The sequence below is a fragment of the Papio anubis genome, chromosome 9, assembly GCF_008728515.1.
Source record: "Papio anubis isolate 15944 chromosome 9, Panubis1.0, whole genome shotgun sequence".
Taxonomy (NCBI): domain Eukaryota; kingdom Metazoa; phylum Chordata; class Mammalia; order Primates; family Cercopithecidae; genus Papio; species Papio anubis.
In genome coordinates, this window is record NC_044984.1 from 122,216,244 (window position 1) to 122,236,444 (window position 20,201).

A 20,201-nucleotide genomic window follows, 5' to 3' on the forward strand; every position below is an offset into this window, starting at 1 on the left:
AAAGTGGTGGGATTACAGGCAGGAGCCACTGTGCCCAACCAGGACCTTTGTTTTTCTCCAGGGTAGTATCTTCCCCCATTGTGTCAAGTCTTAGTGGGACCATCAACATAGATAACCCACTGCCCACACAAGTGGTACGGATGTGACTCTGGCTAAGCAGGTAAACTTCTCCTGGAATTTTATTCATAAGCAGAAGGATACAAAAATTAAAAATGATGATAGTTGATTTTTCCAGCTGTATCACTTTGACAGTTTAATTAATTAATTCCTGCAAACAGTTTTTCCCAAATTACCTTGTATCCTGTGCTTTTTGAGTATGTCTGGGGTTTCCCATCAATCTCTAAGCATTTATATCACTTTAATATTTTTTTGTAGTTGTTGAAGTGAGCCACAGTTTGCTTCTGTTAGATTCAACCAAAGAAGACTAGCTGATACATGTAACAATTATTATAAAAACACTCTTTTCTGTGCAGCTCTGTCTGGTCCCAACAAGCCAACGCATCAGTAAACTACCCTGAGAGTTACTTACTTAAACTCCCTAAACAATACCTTCCAGGATCTCAGAGGTAGAAGATAAGGTCCCTTTCACTGAGAAACTCTTTTTCATTATTTTATTTATTCTACAATTTGAGTTTTTCTCTTGTGCCCAGCAACTGTTGTAGGCACTGGGAGTGGCACAGTAAAGAATTCCTTTGCCTTCAGGGAATGTGTCTTGTAGTGACTATAAAATTCCAATAAGCAAGTAAATATATTACATGCCCAGAGGCAATTCTTATTTTAAAGAAAAAGAAAGATGAAGTGTGATAAAGAGAAAGAGAGAAGAGTTGCTATTCTACAAAGGCTTAGTCAGGGAAGACTTCATTAAAAAGTGGCATTTGAACAAAGATCTGAAGGTTGTGAGGGGCCATGAGGCTTTCTGCGGATCCAGGCAGAGGGAGTGGTATGTGCAACCCTGGGGCAGGGGTGCAGCTTCAGAGTTTGGGGACCAGCAGGGCCAGCATGGCTAGAGCTCAGAGACCACGGGAGGGCTGGTAAGAATTGAGCTCAGAGAGGTAATGCACAGGTGTTCCAAGACAGGTCTTCCAGACTTGCAGGTCATTATAAAAACTTTGTCTTTTGTTCCCAGTAAAATTATAGTCACTGTGGGATATTGAGTAGATGAGTAATATGGCTGATCTGCATTTTAACAACATTAATCTGGTTGGTGTATTAAGAGAGAACTGAAGCAGGGGCAAGGATTAAAACTAAAGAAAAAAGAAAATAGAGAGGAAACGAAAGAAAGAAGGAAAGAACCAGGCCACAGTGTGTATAACCAGCTCTCTAAAATTCAATGTCATCAGCTTTGTGAGTTGCCTAACTCAAAGTTATTTGTTCATCTTTGGAAAAAGCAATTTGTAAAAACAAGGAGCTGGGCATAGCCTTGAAACTCTACAAGGTACTTCAGACAAGACTGACAACCTTAACTGGGAAATATCAATGTTTATCTCTCTGTTTCCCTAATGATCCCTGTTATACCAAATCCATTTCAGTCCTGCTTTCGATGTTGATATATTAGGTAATAATGCTCATTGCTAAAAAGTGCCAACGTACTGTGCTTGTTCCCAAGAAAATAAGGAAAAATGGCAGCATCTGAGAGACAAATCAGACCTCTGGTGCCAAACCCAGCCTGTGAAAAAAAAAAATCAGACATCCAGAGGCTCCCATGTGTAAACAAAACTGCCTCCAAATGGTTTTTTAAACATGAAAAATAAAATTGCTTCAGCCTTAGGAGATGTGTCCCAACCACAGACACAGCCAAATTAGTGCTGGGGCTTCAGACAATGGTTTTACAGGGAAATTCTGATTACATGCAAACTGCAGAGCGTTTTTTTTTTTTCTGGTCATGGAATCTCCTCTATAGATGAGTTCCAAAAGGCTTTAGGCATCATACATAGATGTACAAATTATATATAAACTATCTGATATCGTTTGACTGTGTCCCCACCTCAATCTCATCTGGAATTCCCACGTGTCATGGGAGGAACCTGGTGGGAGGTAATTGAATCATGGGGGCAGGTCTTTCATCTGCTGTTCTGGTAGAGAGTGAATAAGTCTCACAAGATCTGATGGGTTTATAAGGGAGAGTTTCCCTGCACAAGTTCTCTCTTCTCTTGTCTGCTGCCATATGAGATGTGCCTTTCACCTTCCGCCATGATTGCAAGGCCTCCCTAGCCACGTGGAACTGTAGTCAAATAAACCTCTTTCTTTTGTAAATTGTCCAGTCTTGGTTATGTCTTTATCAGCAGCATGAAAACAGACTAACACACTACCTTATATCAAACAAAACACATTAGCAGTAGCAGCAACAATAATAACTACTTGTGAAAGGAAAATATTTTGTGTTCCCAAAATTACTAAGCTAAAGGAAGTCAAGCTGGGAACTGCTTAGAGCAAACCTGCCTCCCATTCAATTCAAAGTCACCCATCTGCTCACTGAGATAACTGCATACCTGATTGCCTCCTTTGGAGAGGCTAATCAGAAACTCAAAAGAATGCAACAATTTGTCTCTTATCTACCTGTGACCTGGAAGCTCCTTCCCCGCTTTGAGTTGTCCTGCCTTTCCATACCAAATCAATGTTCATCTTACATATGTTGATTGATGTCTCATGTCTCCCTAAAATGTATAAAGCCAAACTGTGCTCTCACCACCTCGGGCACATGTTGTCAGGACTTCCTGAGCCTGTGTCATGGGTGTGTGTCTTCAAACTTGGCAAAATAAACTTTCTAAATTAACTGATACCTGTCTCAAATTTTTGGGGTTCACATACTCCTGAATGACTTGCTTTTCCCTGTAATTTTCAACTTATGGCCTACAAAGTAAAAGTAGGGGGATTTTCCAACATCTGCAACATTCTCAGGAAGGAAATCAATTAATGTAAATTTGTCAAGTGGATAATCAGTCATTTATATAATTAGCCAGAATTTTTAACCCTTACTTTGTACCCCAACCTATGTTAGATGCCCTTGGAGGATGCCAAAATAAAGGAGTCACAGCCTGTATTCCAGTTGAGGAGGTAGGACCTAGAGGCACCATGCTGTGAGGAGTTAGTAGCACTGGGGAGATGAATGAGGTAAGGGAGAGGTGTCTTTCTAAGGAGATGCTCCACTGATCCTTGAGACTGAGGCTGGGTGGGAAGGAAGATGGAAGGAAGAACAGAGATACCAAGACTTACAAGAGATAAGCCTGTGTCAGGGAGCAGGAGGAGAAAACTCACCTAAAAATACCCTGAGGGCACCTGGGGCAAAGCGGAGAACCAGGGAATCAAACAGTGATAACAGCTCATTTCTTAACTATTGCTATGTGTGTGATTCTTTTTTGTAATCCTTTTAGAAATTTTGGCATTCCACCCATCTGACAAAGGTCTAATATCCAGAATCTATGAGGAACTTAAACAAATTTACAAGAAAAAAGCAAACAACCCCATAAAAAGTGGGCAACGATATGAACAGACATTTCTCAAAAGAAGACATTTATGCAGCCAACAGACACATAAAAAAGCTCATCATCACTGGTCATTAGAAAAATGCAAATCAAAACCATAATGAGATACCATCTCATACTAGTGAGAAAGGTGATTATTATAAAGTTAGGAAACAACAGATGCTGGAGAGGATGTGGAGAAATAGGAACACTTTTACACTGTTGGTGGGAGTATAAATTAGTTCAATCGTTGTGGAAGACATGTGGTAATTCCTCAAGGATCTAGAACCAGAAATACCATTTGACCCAGCAATCCTATTACTGGCTATATACCCAAAGGATTATAAATCATTCTACTATAAAGACACATGCACACATATATTTATAGCAGCACTATTTACAATAGTAAGACTTGGAACCAACCCAAATGCTCATCAATGATAGACTGGATAAAGAAAATGTGGCACATATACACCATGCAATACTATGCAGCCATAAGAAATAATCAGTGCATGTCCTTTGCAGGGACATGGATGAAGCTGGAAACCATCATTCTCAGCAAACTAACACAGAAACAGAAAACCAAACACTGCATGTTCTCACTCATAAGTGAGGGTTGAACAGTGAGAGCACATGGACACAGGGAGGGGAACATCACACACTGGGGCCTCTCTGGGGGTCGGGGGGCAAGGGGAGGGAGAGCGTTAGGGCAAATACCTAATGCATGCAGGGCTTAAAACCTAGATGATGGGTTCATAGGTGCAGCAGACCACCATGGCACATGTATGCCTATGTAACAAACCTGCACGTTCTGCACATGTATCCCAGAGCTTAAAGTAAAATTAAAAAAGAAAATCTCTGTGTGTTGGTTATGGAAAGATGTACAGATAAACCATTAAGTAAAAGTCACCAGACATCTACGTTTGATCTTGTAGGAGACTAACAGTTTCCAGAAGGTATGTGAGGTTTTCCTTGGACACAGTTGAGAATCGCCCTGGACTGGGGAAGAAAATTGATAGAGCCAAAATTCAATCCCAGGTGTGTCTGGCCACAGAGCCTGTGTTCCTAACCATTCACAGCCTCTCTTTATGTTTACACACTTGATCTTTAAAAAACAAACAAAACCACCTTTAGAAGGGTTTCCTCTGCATAGAAAAATTCTAGCTAATTATGCAGAAGAAATAGTAGAAATTGAAAATCATAATTCCAAGAGCCTGAATAAAATTGCTCCTAGACCAGTAGCTCCTAGACCAGGAGCAGCAAAGTATGCTGAGGCCATTTTTTGAAAGAGGATCGAAGTTGGCACCAGGGGACCCTGCTGGCCAACTGTAATATCTGCCTCCAGATACAATGCAACAAGAAGTTCAAACACAGTCAATGAATTATTTTTGCCTAAAGAACGAAGCCAAATCTAATGAAGGTTGTAGATCTATCTACCAATTGACAGAAGATATGTGGTAGAGAGATAAATATATTACATAAAAGTTCCAGCATGCAGGCAGCTGATCACAATGTGAGAAACAGGAAAAACAAATCTGCCTTTTCATTGAAGAAATGTTGGGTCAGTGGCTGTGGGGAGGGAAATGCCTTCCAGGTAAGATGTAAGAGATTTATCAACTAAATGCAATGTGAATACTTATTTTTTTGCACTCTAACAAACTGGCGATAATAAAAGACATTTTGAGGTGATCAGCAAATTACTGGAATAATACTAGATGAGTATTAGATACAAGTTAAGCATCCCTAATCCAAAAATCGAGTCCAAAATGCTCCAAATTTGTGAAATTTTGAGTACCTACATGATACCACAAGTGAAAAAATTCATACGTGACCTCATGTCCAAAACCTTTGTTTCATGCACAGAATTATTGGAAATACATAATTATCTTCAGGCTATGCATATAAGGTGCATATGAAGGACAAATAAATTTTGTGTTTAGACTTAGGTCCTGCCCCCAAGATATCTCATTATGTATATGCAAATATTCTAAAATCCCCACAAATCTGAAATCTGAAACAATTCTAATCCTGAACATTTCAGGCAAGGAATCAACCTGTACTATTAAGTAATTATCATTAATGTTTTAGAGGCCATAATTCCATTGCAATTGTGTCAAAACGCCATTATTTGTTAGATTTATATGCTAAAACATTTATTATTTAAAATAGAATGGTGTCTGTAATTTGTTTTAAAATACACCAGGAAACGAATGGGTGCATCTATAGATTAAACAAGATGATAATTTTAAAAGTAATTAGCATGTGGGGATTTGTTATACTTTTATCTCAACTTGCAACATTTGCATAATAAATGTCTTAAAATGTATAAAAAGAAAAGATATAAAATATTCAATTTCTATTTTAATTGTTTTCTTTTCTTATCTGGGTTGATTTTTCTTCTAGTCACTTCTCACCTCCTGCTGTATAATACAGCTGTTTTTGTTTGTTTGTTTATATTTTTTCCTTCATAATGTAAGCCCATGGAGACTAGTGCTTGTTTGACGTTCTCACTGTTGAATCAACCTTCAGTACTGAGACCAGGTCCTGGAGCATGGTAGGGGCTTGCTGAGTGTTGTCTTGTTTATTTATTTATTTATTTATTTCTTACTTATTTTATTTATTTATTTATTTGAGATGGAGTCTCACTGTTGCCCAGGCCAGAGTGCAGGGGCACGATTTTGACTCACTGCAATCTCTGCCTCCTGGGTTCAAACGATTCTCGTGCCTCAGCCTCCGGAGTAGCTGGGGTTACAGGTGTGTGCCACCACTCCCTGATCATTTTTGTATTTTTAGTAGAGACAGAGTTTCACCACGTTGGCCAGGCTGGTCTCCAACTCCTGACACCAACTGATCTACCTGCCTCGGCCTCCCAAAATTCTGGGATTACAGGCGTGAGCCACCGCGCCTGGCCTGGCATTGTTTATTATTGTGAGTACCAAGTTCTAGTCCAGCTCCTGGAGACAGTCTCCAGGTAGCCAACGACTTTGGAGAAGCGTGCACTTCACCCCTTCCTCTTAAACACTCGCAAAGCACGTTAATATTTGACATCTCCTTGAAACATCACCTTAAATAAAAATTTGCTTATTTTTGAGGAATGGATTTCTTCTGCCGGAACACTAACATCTCCCAGGATTTGTCTTCACAGAAGACGCTGTGGGGGACGCTGGCTTCCAGCATGAACGCAGTGCTTTGAGAGTCAAGCAGCGGGATCCAGGCTGAGCTGAGGAGGGGGTGGGTGGGGACCTGGGAAATGGAGCTTCAGTAAAGCGAGCCTGACTCCCGTCTCTCACGCTCCCCACTCACAAATGTGCGAGTGATTCCTCCAGAGAAACCCCAGCGCCGTCTGACTTCAGGGAGAGAGTGGAGGGGACCCGTGGGACATGAGGGCTGGGAAGAGAACGGTCACGGATAAAGGAGGTCTCTGCAGGGGAAGGCCTGCTGGTGCTCTCAAGGGAAGATCTTCAGACCAAATCCTGCCTGCCTGGGGATGGATTCCAGAGACCAGAGATGCTTTTTAAGTCACCACCAGATCCGGAAGATTGTCTCTCTGAAGCCCACACAGAGGTGTTAGATCGAAAGACTCTTTGCCTTGTGTTTCTAGCTCCCCCTGAAATATCCAGAAGTGCTTCCAGAAACACCTGAATTGGGAAGATTTTCCATTCCCTAGCCTCCAACCCTGTGCTTACCTCTGGCATATAGGAAACTCACCTGGAGAAGACAAAAAAAAAAAAAAAAAAAGGAAGAAAAACCAAAAGTACAAACAACAGCAAGCAAACACGTTAATAGCCGAGCTAGTCTCTCTTAAAATAATAATTTTAAAATTTAATCAATTCATTGCGTTGTCTGCTGGTCCCCTTTTAAATATGTTTGAGGGAGAACTCTGCTCAGAAAAACGATACAGATATCTACATTTTCACTGCTGAAGAAATTAAATGGAATCTCCCCAAAGCGTGGGGTGAATGCAAGCCATCGCACTGTTATGTAATATACAGGAAGGACCATAGAAAAGAAGCGGCTCCATCTCCATGGTATCAACCCACAGCTGCAGAATGTCACTTTCCATTTGCAAGAGCTGGGGCATGCAATGCTCCCTACAACTTGGGGGTGGAGGGATGATACCAAACACTTCCCAAACCAGGGCCCCACCTCTCATCCTGTCCAATGGCTTTCTGAGATTACTCGCCACCTGTGAGCAAGAACACGTGGTTAGAAATCAGGCTCTCATTAAGCACCGTATCCTTGGCTCACCTTCAAAGCCTGGGCTCCTTCCATCTTGGGTCGTTTGCAAGACATCCCTATTTCTTCCTGGGAAACAAGCTTAATTGATATATTTCCCAGTGTGTGGACTCAGTCCTGCAGGAACCCATGGTACTAAATTAAAAGCTATGTTTCACATTTTGAATGAGATGTTAGTCGTGTCTGTATTAAAATTAATGAGAGCAGCAGCCCAAGCCGCAAACTTCAGTTTCTTCAAGGCAGCCTGAACATCCTGTCCAAAGTGCCAAGGGAGAAAATGCTGTTTGAGTCAATGACAATATTTTAAACTTTAATAACATTTTGTTTGAAAATAAATAATACAGGTCCCATATGATTTGAATCTTTATATTACATTACATTTTTTTATTTTGAAAATTATTATCCTGTAATAGCTAATAACTAACCTCACATAGCACTTATTCTTTGCCAAGCGCCCCTCTCAGGACTTTACAATTGTCAAAGTATTTAATTCCCTGAACTGCCCTATGAGGTAGGTGCTATGCTGATCCCTCTTTTACAGACCAGGAAACTGAGGCCAGGCATGTTAAACAACTTGCCCGATGTTCCATGGTCAATAAGAGGTTTATCCAGGATGCAGATGAAGGCAGATTTACTTGAGTCCAATTTTTTAACTTTACAGCAATGGCCCTCAATTGGTTGCGTGTTTCAGGAGACACCTGGAACACCTTTTAAAAACACCTATACTGAGGCTGATTCCAGAACAATTGTGTAAGGACTTTAAGACCAGGCTGTCACTCTGGAACCCTGGGGTGGGAGTGGGAGTAGGGGTATTTAGGTAAAGCATTTAACTTCTCTAACCCTCAGAGGCCTCAGCATTTAACTTCTCTAACCCTCAGAGGCCTCATCTGTAAAATGGGCTAGTACTGGCCCCACCTGGTAAGGTTGTGGTAAGCATTAAATGTGCGGCGTTCACCTGTCCTAGTTTACTTAAACTGAGAGGTTTCCTGGGACTTGGGACCTTCAGTGTTTAAACGGAGACAGGGACAAACGGGGACTATTTGGACACCTTAATTAGATGAGCTGATGCTGTCATATCAATGCACACTTTACCTAGCATGCATAAGCATAGAGTCAGCAGTCGTGAGCCGATTAATGTTTTACACACTTCTATAGTACTTTAAAGCCACCCTTCATGCATACAATGGGTTTTTAAGACAGGAACAAGCAGGCGCACTTGAAGGTCTGAAGAAGGCAGTGTGGGTGGAGCACATACAACAGGAAGTTGCTTTTGTCAATCTCAGTAGTAAGAAGGCAATAAAAAGCCAGAAAACAATGTACAGTGGTGGGGATCCAGTCTGGTCACACTACTTGCACCACAGCACTGGAGAGTTTGAGATGGGAAGAGGTCGAAATCATTACCACAGAGCAGCCAGTACAAATCACAAGTGTGAGTCCCACTAATGACACCACTTATGAGGACACAGACTCCAAATGCAGTGCTCAGCACACAGAAAGACAGCCCTAACCGGCACTGACTGCAGCTCTGTTCAACCCTAATGAACAGTCATGGAAGAGGGGTGCAAAGATAAGGTCAGCACTGGAGGGCAAAGGTGCTAACTTCTGACACTTGGCCTTTACTGATCCTTAAAATGTTATCGGTGTGGCTTTACCTTAGTACTACTAGTGGAGTCAGGACATTTCTAAAGAGTGCTGGGACTGTTACTTGATTGTTTCATGTCTTGTGGGTCAAAATTCTTAGGGCGGAAGTTCAAAACCAACAAACAAAAATGCTTACCTTTTGCTCATGGCTTTTGTTCCGTTTCTTTTGTATTTCCTTTTATGAATTTATCTGTCACATTCAATAATAAGTAAATTTGAAAAAAAGTTATAACACTGAAATTCTGGCAGAGAGCTAATTTCTCGTAAGTTGAAAATCATATGAATGAGGGGGGCTTTTTGAACTAGCAAGCGGGAAGCAATGCAAAATCCCTTCACTCCCAGATGTCTTTGCCTCTTGCATGTCTACTCTTTTCCATTGACCCTGGGATTGCAAAACCCAGAGCCTTCACCGACCAGGCAGGTAATAGACATGAGCAATGCAGGCCTGGACCAGGAAAACCAAGAGTGCCGATGGGACCATGAAGGGCCTGTTACACCCTTATGAGTGTTAGAGCCAGGAGAGGGAGGCCATCCTCTTACAATGTAGCTCAGACTCCAGAATCATCAGCCTGGTCCCCCCTCTCAGAGTAAAGACCAAAGTTCTTATGGCCATGAATGATCTCACCTCCCTTTCCTGCTGCCCAGACCTTCCTCCATTCGTTTTAGATCTCTGCTCCTGTTTCCTGTGCTCCAGCCAAGCTGGCCTCTGAGCTGAACTTGGGAGATACCAGGTGGGTCTCAGCCTCAGGACCTTTGCCCACGCTGTTTCCAGAGAACCATGTCACTGAATCCCTTACCTTTTTCAGATCTTCACTGAAATGTGAGTTTCTCAGTGAGATTTTCCTTGGCCATTCTTTTAAAGATTGCATCTGTTATCTCCTGCATTGTTGCTCTTCCTTGTTTTGGTTTTTCTTTTGAGCATTTGCCATTGCCTGACACAGGACATATTTAACTATTTTATTTGCTGCCTCTCCCATTCAGAAATGTAAGCTCCATAAGGGCAGGGATTCTGTTATTTTACACATATATAATTACACATATATATTTTTAATATATATGTTTTACATATAATATATAACATATATTATATTTAATATATTGTTTTATATATAACATATATATTTTATATTATATATTATATAACGTATGTTTCGTATACTATATAATATGTATGTTTTACATATAATATATACTATATATTTAATATGTATATTTAATATATATCTATTATATATATTATTATTCAGTATATACATTAAATATATTAAAATTCAGTGCCTAGAAGAATACTTGGCAATATAGCACTTGACAATTATTTGTTGAATAATGCACAAATTAAAGATGAATCCTCAAACAAGAACTACACCTCTGATTACAGGGAGAGAGTATAGCGAGAGTGTGGCAAATAAAATACATTGGTGGGTAGAGTGGATCCTGGTGGCAGCCAGTTTGCCATGTTTCCATCACCATTTCATTGAGTCAATTTACTTTTTTTTTGAGATGGAGTCTTGATCTGTCACCCAGGCTGGAATGCAGTGGCACCATCTTGGCTCACTGCAACCTCCGCCTCCTGGGTTCGAGCAATTTTCCTGCCTCAGCCTTCTGAGTAGCTGGGACTACAGGTGCCCACAACAACACCCGGCTAATTTTTGTAGTTTTAGTAGAGATGGGATTTTGCCATGTTTGCCAGGCTGGTCTTGAACTCCTGACCTCAGGTGATCCACCTGCCTCGGCCTCCCAAAGTGCTGGGATTACAGGTGTGTCTGGCCCAATTTACTTTTTTATTAGCACACAGGACCTTTCTATACCTTGTCATGGAGAGAAGTGCATGAGAAGTAGAGACAGGACATAAAGGCAAAGGTGAGGAAACAGAAAGAAACTCAAGAGACTTTTAGACTAAGTCGGGCATGATGACATGGTGGCCCAAAGACTAGTTGGCATCAAGAAACAACTTTGGTGGACTCATATAGGATTAAAACAAAAATAAAAACTTCTTTTTTTTTTTTTGAAATGGAGTTTCTCTCTTTTTGCCCAGGCTGGAGTGCAATGGCATTATCTCAGCTCACCGCAACCTCCGCCACCCGGGTTCAAGCGATTCTCCTGCCTCAGCCTCTCGAGTAGCTGGGATTACAGGCATGCGACACCACGCCTGGCTAATTTTTGTGTTTTTAGTAGAGACTGGATTTCTCCATGTTGGTCAGGCTGGTCTTGAACTCCCGACCTCAGGTGATCCACCCGCCTCGGCCTCCCAAAGTACTGGGATTACAGGCGTGAGCCACCGCGCTCGGCCAAAAAAAAAAAATCTTAAAACTAAGGATACTTCAGTTTAAAACACAGATATCTGGCTTCTCTAGAACAATTGGAGACCTGTCAATAGAGACCCTCTGTTTCTGCAGGACAAGGATTGGCCGACCCTGAGAGACACCTGTTCCATTTCTTTTCCATTCCCTATAGAGGCCCTGGAGACCCTGAAGCTCATCTGTAGGGTTAGCACATGCAGATGAGGAGAAATAAGGGCCAGGGTGGTCTGCAGTGGTCAGGGAGGGCTGCCTGCGGGAGGAGAAAGTGGAGGAAACAGAGCTGAGCCTGGAGGCATAGGCAATGCTCCCTTCAAAGCATCCTTTGGCTACAGGAATCCTGTCCTTCAACCAGTTACAAAGTTGGAATTTTGATTCAGGAAACTTTGTAGGGAACTGAAATTTTCATTAATTAGAATTCACTTATCAGTTACTTTAAAATTGCAACTGGTATTGTAGGAAAATGTTAATTCCTTTAAGCTGTATATTGTGTGTGATTTTTTCTTATTAATTTGCTTTTCTGATTTCACTTATTTCAAGGACCTGATTGCAGAAAATACAATTGTTCTTTGGCCTCATGGATCTGTGTTCAAACATTTGCCAGTGGAAACCCAATGCTGCATCCTGCTCTCAATGCCCTCCAGCCAAAGCCAGAAGAAGGTACCTGAAGTTGAACAGGCCACACTGATTTCTCTTTGCACTTCATGGGGAAGTGAGGGGCTTTCTTATTCAAAGGGTGTTAGAAAGAGCCTAGTATAGGATTCAGAGACAGGCATTGGGTGATTTGGGAGGGTTCAAAGAAGCAGGGATTTAAAAAAAAAATTGTGGATACATAGTAGGTGTATATGTTTCTGAATAAAGTACATGAGATGTATTGATACAGGCATGCAATGTGAAATAAGCACATCACGGAGAATGGGGTATCCATTCCCCCAAGCATTTGTCCTTTGTGTTACAAACAATTCAATTATACTCTTTTAGTAATTTTTAAACGTGCAATTCAGTTATAATTGACTATAGTCACTCTGTTGTGCTATCAAATAGTAGGTCTTAGTCATTCTTTTTTCTTTTTCCATCCATTAGAAGCGAGAATTTAAGCTTCAGTCACTCCTATTACCTGGGGCAAGAAAATGTTTGGAATTTTGTATTTCGGCAAATGTTTTTGTCTTGCCTGTGTTCAGACAAGATTGTGGGATGATTCTACCGTTGTCTTAATCCATCATGGTCACAAAGTGGGCTTCTGTGATATCGATATTCTATGAAAATATTCCTATTTTATAAGAGAATAGCAAGGCCTAGCCTATCTCAGATATCAGGCACAACTTTTCTTCTTTCTCACTGGGTTATTACGAAACAAACGAAGGTCCCACCTTACCCTCATTGAGCTTACAATCAGGAAACATAGACAGGGATTAAGCAAAAAGTTAGTCATACAATTAGTTAATTCCTTAACCTTGTGGTAAGGCCAGTGAAGAGTAAATTCTACAAAAGTCTGTCCGCTAAGCTCAGCAAACTTATTGTGGGAGAAATGGGTGGTGTGGGATAACGAGCCCCAGAGAACACAGGCTTTTCAGAGGTTGAGAATTATCTATGTCCATGTATACTTTATTTCTATTTGTATGTGGAAAAATAAAGCAAGCATACATAAATTTTTGTATTTTAATGCTTACTATTAAAACACCAATTACACACTCAGGTATAAGGACTGATTTTGAGATAAAGTTGCACGTTCACAAGGGAGCCCCCATATGGGTTTGAAGCCAGAGGTCAAATGCTCTTTTAGCCACTTTCTTATGCTGCTAATCTCATAATATCCCCTGAACACTCCAGTGGCAAGTGGATGTCAACTCAGAAACTTTCAGTGAAAGGGAAATATAAAAGAAGTAAGTCATTGTTAAACACTGGCATCTCCGTCTTCATCCAGGAACTGAAGGGCACAACGGGGGCTGCTGCTTTAAAGATGCTTCCAGGGCTGACTCACAAATGAATCAAAAGGAGTGTGGCTGGCCTCTTCCTTATCCCATGCAAGGGTGAATGGGAATAAATATCCATGCCATTATCACTTTCCATGGTGCACCTTCCTGTCATGCAACTTGGCTTGCCAGTTTCAGGACTGGCCTCAGAATCAATTAACAGTGAATTATTTATATCAGCAGCTGCTGCAAAGTGTTTCCAGCTGTTGTTTTAGGAAAGCCATCTTGTTCTTTTCAAATTGTGCCCTTGCCTTTTGTACGTGACCAAATCCATCATCAAAAATGAATGCAGTTTTCTTTTCCTTTTCCAGATACAAAGACACGCTCCCACGCAGCGTCCCTCAGCTCACTCTTGGAAAGTTATGTCAGTCCTTGCTGTGTAATTTTCACTGTCATCTTGCTCGATGGGACTCTTAACGACCACTGTGTTTGATCTAATCTGATATGGTTACACATGAGATAGGTTCTCCCCCCACCAAGTGCAGACACTTGAGAGTCATTTGTAGGTTACCATGCACCACTTCACAAGGGAGAAATTGCAGGATGGTGCCCCACAAGGACCTGCCCCCTTTCTTCCATCATCAAGCACTGCTCAGAAACAGCTCTCTTTCCCAGTAACAGAGCAAAAGGACATCAGCAAGACAAAATCATAACAACTTCCAAAGAAGTTCATTGAAACCATATGGTCCTTCTATTGCTTTTCATATATACGCAAGTCCATTTCCTTTAGGAAGTTCTTTCACTCTCATGGAAGCAACCAGTCAATAGAGAAACTAATTTGGGAAAATACATTCAGTAAATATTAACATGCTAACCAGATTCAGAAGGGAGGCTTTCATTTCTCTATGAGTCTTCTGGGAATTTATAAGGGGTTCTGATGTAAGGATGTCTTGAGGAGCCAGGAGAAGACCTAGAATTAAAGTCTGCATGGGATTAAATTTGCTGACAACTTCGGAGGAGCGATTGCAGGAATTTGGGATGGGGAAGGCTGTCATGAACCCCAAGCGATAAAGTGAGGAGCAGAGTTGAGGAGAGGATTATTTTTTCTCCTAAAGAAGAAAATGCTGGTAATGACTAACCCACCAAGGACTGGTGATTTTAACATTATTACGAGATAGTAGCATTGACATGGAATTTGCAGTTCTCTCCATGGGCTGTTAGCAGGGGTAGTGACAGTGCTCTGCAGTGCGACTGTTCAGGTATCAGAACTGGGGGAGATAAAGGCGGAACTTGGCAGTGAACAAGGACTAGCAAGTTGGTGTGTAGGTACCAAGGAGCCTTCTACTTGGGTTCTGCAGAAAACTAACAATAAACAAAACAAACAAACAAAAAGGAAGATGCTTTGAGGACAGCTGGGTTCTTCTTTTAGTAAGTAGAGAGGTAGAATTCGTGGAATTTGTGAATAAACAATACTGAATAAACAATACTGAGTACCCTGAATTTGTCACAACTGAGTTGAAAGGAAAAATCGGTATCTGTGTGTATCTGTGTGTGTGTGCATAGCACAAACTCGCCTGTTCCCTACTTTGCAGATGAAAGGTATAAAGGAAATAATTTTAAAATTTTTACTTTCAGTGGTTATTTCTAGGAGTTGGGATGATGGGCAATTTCTCTTTTCTTATTTACATATTTCTTAAATAAGGTACCAGGAAAACTGAAATTGTAAGGAGTTAAAGATGAACTTTTTTTGAGAGAGTCAACAGAACATAACGTAAAGAATATTGTCTTATGTGGGTTCAGATCCTAGCTCTGCTCCTTGCCATTATAAACCTCAATTTTTTCTCACTTTTAAAGATATTATACTTAATATTGTAAGTGTAATTTAAGATGTCATTTTGTATTTGATAGAGATGTTTTTGTCTGCAACTGACAGAAAACCTGACCACATTAGTTTAAACAAATAAAGATATTTTTAAGAATATAACACAAATTCCAGGAGTAGATAATTTGGACAATTGGTTTAGAAGCTCAGTGCTATCTGGGCCAAGGGCTTTGATTTTTCTGGGCTGCTCTCTCATAGTCACAAGATGCCTGCAGTAGCTCTAGCCATCACAGCTTTGTTCAAAGAAGAAAAAGAGGAGGAGACTGGGTGCAGTGACTCATGCTTGTAATTCTAGCACTTTGGGAGCCTGAGGCAGACAGAATGCCTGAGCCCAGGAGTTTGAGACCATCCTGGGCAACACAGTGAAACCTCGTCTCTACTAAAAATAAAAATAAAAAATGTTAAAATTAGCAGGGCATGGTGGAGCGTGCCTGGAGTCCCAGCTACTGGGGAGGCTGAGGCAAGAGAATTGCCTGAAGCTGGGAGGAGGAGGAGGTTGCAGTGAGCCAAGATTGTGCCATTGCACTGCATGCAGCCTGGGTGACAGAGCAAGACTCTGTCTCAAAAAAAATAAAATAAATAAAAATTTAAATTTAAAAAAATGTTTAATGAGGAGGAAAGTAGAGGAGAAGATGGTGTATCTCACAAGCAAATGTATTTTCCCCAACCCCGTGGCTGACTTCTGCTTCTGTCTCCCTGGGTAGAATGTGGCAGTGGCATCTGGAAGGCAACCAGGAAAAGCCTGGTTAGAAGGCCGCCAGGAAGAGTGTGGTTAGAAGGCCGCCAGGAGGATCGTGGTTGGAATGCGGCCAGGAGGAGCCTGGTTAGAAGGCCGCGAGGAAGAGCGTGGTTAGAGATTGCACATCAGGTCATCCAAAGAGCGTGTGATCATCAGAGCCCTGTGCCTGACACACAATGGACAATTATTAATGCCGCTCTTATTCTTATCACATTTTTACAGGAACGACCTTTTTTCTTTTTCACAAAGTTTCCTGGAAGTGCCATGCACATCCCTAAGGCATACTTGCTCCATCTATCCTTTTCCAGTTGTCAATACACAGTGATGAGTAGAGTCACTTGCAACCTGCTCATACAGCAGCTTTTATCAGCTGAAGCCATTTTTCCCAGTCTTGTCTGGCAACGCTGGACATTAGGGATCATTTACTTGGGTCCAAAATGGTTATCAAGGGCTCCCTGGAGAAACACATCCTAGAAAAGCTTCCCTAACCCCAGAGGACTGACCTACCTATGAATAGCGGCTCTAACAGGCCCCAGAGGGATGCAGACTGCCTAGAGACTCACCTTCAGCTGCTCTGAAATGACACTGTGCTTCGAAGGCTGAAATCCGGCACTTTCCGTACAAAGGGCAGAGATCGCTGGCAGTTTTGCTTTCTTATTATCTGCTTAATTTATACTTTTCTGGATTCTTGCCCTCAGACGAACAAGATGGTTTAAACATGCATGATTGGAAAACTCAAAGAACGCTGGTTTCGTTTGTTTGCCTTTTAGCCATACAGCAGAGGGGGGAAAAAAAAAAGTCATGCTGAGAACATGGAAATCTAAGTTAAAATCCCAGAATTAGGACATATTTTACCCATGTGATCTTTGTCAATAATAATCATGGTTGTGATAACAATAATAATTTATCTAAGGTCTACCATGTAACAGACAACATGCTAAGACATTTACGGTCATTATCCCATTCAACGATTGCAACAACCTTATGAGGAATACTCTGCTTTTTTGTTTTTCCCAAGATGGAGTCTTGCTCTGTCACCCAGGCTGGAGTGCAATGGTGCCACCTTGGCTCACTGCAACCTCCGCCTCCTGGATTCAAGCGATTCTCCTGCCTCAACCTCCCATGTAGCTAGGATTATAGGCTCCCGCCGTCACACCGAACTAATTTTTGTATTTCTAGTGGAGACAGGGTTTCATCATGTTGGTCAGGCTGGTCTTGAACTCCTGACCTCATGGTCTGCCTGCCTCCACCTCCCAAAGTGCTGGGATTACAGGCATGAGCCACCCTGCCCGGCTGGAATACTCTGCTTTTATCTCCATTTACAAATGAGGAGACTGACACTCTGAGAAGGGAAACAATGGGTCCATTTCCATGCACTGAGAAAGAGATGGACCTGGGCTTTTTAATTCACGTATGTTCTCTGTTTCTCACCATCAGGCCATATTCTGACTGGCCTGTGCCCGTCTTGTAAGCATCTCCTGTACCAACCTCTAATTAAACCCATTAAAAATATTACATTTGCCACATCTCCCTGAGGGTCCAATAAAGTTTCTTATTAATTCTTATTTAACATTGTGCAGCATTTAGCTCAATGCTAGCTCTATGTTCCGATTCTTTCAACCTCAGAGAAATGACTGCAAAACTCAAATACTTCCCGCTCTGTATTATCATCTGGGAGTTTAGCCAAATAATGTCTTTGGAGCTGAGGGAGAAGTGAATCCAAAGATGTCTGTTACTTTGTTTATTTCTACAGAAGACTGAGGTGACTGTTCAAGGAATGTGCCCACCACCGAGGAGGGAAAGGAAGGAGGATTTGAGACAGAGAAAGAGAGAAGAGGACCGAGAGATAGAGGAGAGAGAGGTGGGGAAAAAGGGAGAGCGAGGGAGAAAGAAAGAGAGAGAGAGAGGAGGAAGAGGAGAAGAGAAGGAGAGAAGGAATGATTGAAACACCACAATGGAAAGTACACGGCCACCTGCGTATTTTCACAAATCTTTGTCATTAGACACCCCAATTCACTGACATTAAGGAAGAAGAAAAACGTCAGTGTCTGCAAAGCACATACAATGAGGAGCAAATGCATGGAGACAATTTGCCACGTGCTGTGCTTCCCTTCCCTTCCCTTCTCCTTCGCTGTCTGCCTCATGGGTTCTCTGATCGCACTACTCCTGTCTCTGGGGACAGTCCATGTTTATCCATCAGAAGCAAAGCCTTTAGAGGTGCTCTGTTTACTTTGAAAACTTCTTAGGACACCCCTTGAGAGACCCCACTCTTCCTCTGCCCATGACTTTCTACATTAGTATGTAGCAAAACTAGAGATACGGAATCGAGGGCTGTCCGCACAAATGATGTTTAAAGCCATGGGAACAGGTTAGGTTACTTCGAGAGTGATACAGTGCCCCATATTCATATTTAGTAATTGCATCCATGCATTTTCTATTTTCCCCAGGAGGAAAACTTCTCCAGGGTAGCATATCCATCATGCAATCCTGCGTACCCTGCAGTGCTTGTCTGAGTCGGGGTCCTCATGGTAGGAATGAATGTGGAATGGCACGTCTGGGTCTGCCCCTAACCAGGGCAAAACATCAGATACGCCCCAGTTGAGGATACCTATAAATACTTGAGCAACACTCTTCAAAACTTCCAAAGTCTTCAAAAACAAAGTCTGAGAAACTCGTAGATAAGGGGAATTGAAGAAGACAGGATGACTAAATGTAATGTGGCCTCCTGGACCCTGGAAGAGAAGGACATTGAGCAAAATATAAAGAATTCAGAATAAAGTATACACTTTAGTTAATAATGATGTATCAACATTAGTTCAGTAATTGGGCTGGGCATGGTGGCTCACACCTGTAATCCCAGCACTTTGGGAAGCTGAGGCGGGAGGATTGCTTGAGGCCAGGAGCTCAAGACCAGCCTGGGCAACATACTGGGGCCACATCTCTACAAAAAACAAACCAATAAAAATTAGCTAGGCATGATGGTGTGAGCCTGTGGTATCAACTACTCAGGGAGCTGAGGTGGGAGTATCTCTTGAGCCAGAAAAGTCAAGGCTGCAGTGAGCTACGGATATGCCACTGCACTCCAGCTTGGGTCACAAAGTGAGACCCTGTCTTCAAAATAAACCAATACATAAACAATATTTGTTCAGTAATTGTAACAAATGTACTTTGCTAATGTAAGATGTTAATAATAGGGGCAAACAAGTGCATGGGTATCTTCTAAATTTTCCTATAAATCTAAAACCATTCTAAAAATAAGATATATTATTGGGAGAAAAAAGAAAGCTAGGTCAGTTGGGTCCTGCCTGGGGTTCTGTCCTATCTGGGCACTGAAATATTAGAAATACGATGTGAGGTCGTTCAGATTTTAAACTGCTGCTGGAGAATGTAAATGACTTCTGTCCCCATCAAAGCAGACAGAGCCCTCCAGTGGACACTGAAGACGTTTGCAGCAGCACGGGTCTCCGCTCATTTGCGTTTCTGTGACACTCACCTGCAGGTTGACTGGAGCCAACACACCCCACAGACACATGAATCAGGCCAGCTGGCCATCACCTGCAGCAAACGTCAACATCTGGTCATCCAAAACCAACCATGACATGGTTTAACAGGAATGAGTTGTTCATTTTACATCAAATTACCAACTTAGACAGCCTTTAAGTGTTCCCCCATTCAATTATTTACCAAATTCTGCTAGTTGCAGCTTAACTATAGATGTAGATGGTCCACACCTCTTCATGTCCATCAGCACCAACCTGGTCCACACGACCATCTACCCTCCTATCTGAACAACTGCGAGAGCCCCAATTGCCCCCAGATCCTCTCATGCCTCTGCCAGAGCAATCCTCTTACAGAATAAATCAGACCTTGCCCCTCCACTTAAATATCTTCAACAACACCCGTTGCATCAGGAACAAAATTTACAAATAAAGAATCCCAAGAGTGTGCAATAGACCCCAGCTCGCACACCACCTCCGCCCTCCATCTCCTGCCCCTTCCTCTTGCTCACTGTGCACAGTCTTGGGGTCACTC

General features: G+C 41.9%; 1 long non-coding RNA gene across 1 annotated transcript; it reads right to left on the minus strand.

Annotated features, from left to right (window-relative positions):
- Positions 1–13,194: 13,194 nt before the first annotated feature.
- Positions 13,195–19,087, minus strand: LOC103876166. Its single transcript, XR_002515923.2, has 3 exons — positions 18,665–19,087; positions 16,733–16,932; positions 13,195–14,518 (listed from the first exon to the last, which is right to left on the minus strand). It is a non-coding gene; the product is annotated as an uncharacterized LOC103876166 (long non-coding RNA).
- Between the last annotated feature and the right edge of the window lie 1,114 nt (positions 19,088–20,201).